The sequence below is a fragment of the Dermacentor variabilis genome, chromosome 5 (assembly GCF_050947875.1).
Source record: "Dermacentor variabilis isolate Ectoservices chromosome 5, ASM5094787v1, whole genome shotgun sequence".
Lineage (NCBI taxonomy): Eukaryota > Metazoa > Arthropoda > Arachnida > Ixodida > Ixodidae > Dermacentor > Dermacentor variabilis.
The window spans coordinates 97,983,046-97,984,008 of record NC_134572.1 but is presented as its reverse complement, the minus strand read 5'-3'; positions in this window follow the sequence as shown (position 1 = coordinate 97,984,008).

Sequence of the window (963 nt, the reverse complement as noted above, 5' to 3'; positions counted from 1 at the left end):
TCGACAGTAGAGGGCCTGCCATTTTGACATAACAACTAAAGGTTCAAGCTTCTAGATAAGAGGAGGCTGATAGAGAGAACAAATAGCCAGACACGTTACACTGCCAAAAAAGAGTGTTGCTAACAAGATAATTGGGCAACAAGAAAAAACAAAATATTACAAACACAGAAACTGATAAAGCTCATGTACTGCATCTGAGCATAACTCACGAATAGCATGATTATACTAGCATCCACCCACTCCCAGACAGTAGACATCAAAGCCCTTGTAATGTTATTCACTAGTGGGAATCATTATGACCTTAGAATGATATTAAAAGGAAGAAACACGCCGTACAATCGGGACTTCGTGAGCAGACACCAACGAACTTTCCAAGCTCCATGTGGTTTTCTTTTCTGCGTGGTGACCTAATAGATGTGACGGTGGTTGTAATCGTGGCCTGAAGGCTACGGCCGGTCATAGCCTGATCGCAGCTCCCCGGCATTTGTCGCGCCGAGACATCACAGTAGCAGAGAGCACCAAGCCATGCTGCCGCAGTGTTATGAGCCCGTTCCTATCCGAAAAAGTCCTATAGCAGACACCCCCAGTGTAGGGTAGCAAACCGGATGCTGGTCTGGTTGACCTCACTGTCTTTCCTCTTCTTGCTCTCTCTCTCTCTCGCTCGTATAAACTGGGCAAGGAAGAGCTCCGTTACATTTTGAGAGCGGCAACATCTTTCAACAGGCATTGCTCAGAGTGATACGCTGTTAAGCGGCTGACAAAGTTAATTATTCTACCTTACAGCGTCATAAAGTGACACAACAGCGGGAGGGAAGACATGATTCATTAACACAAGCACTACGAAAACATTGAAGCAGTTGTGACAAGCAGTAAGCACTCGCAAGATACGAGAACAACACAGTAATTACGCAAATAGCTCGTTCAACGTAATAGATGTGACTTCTTTAGGCAGTGCATTCCATT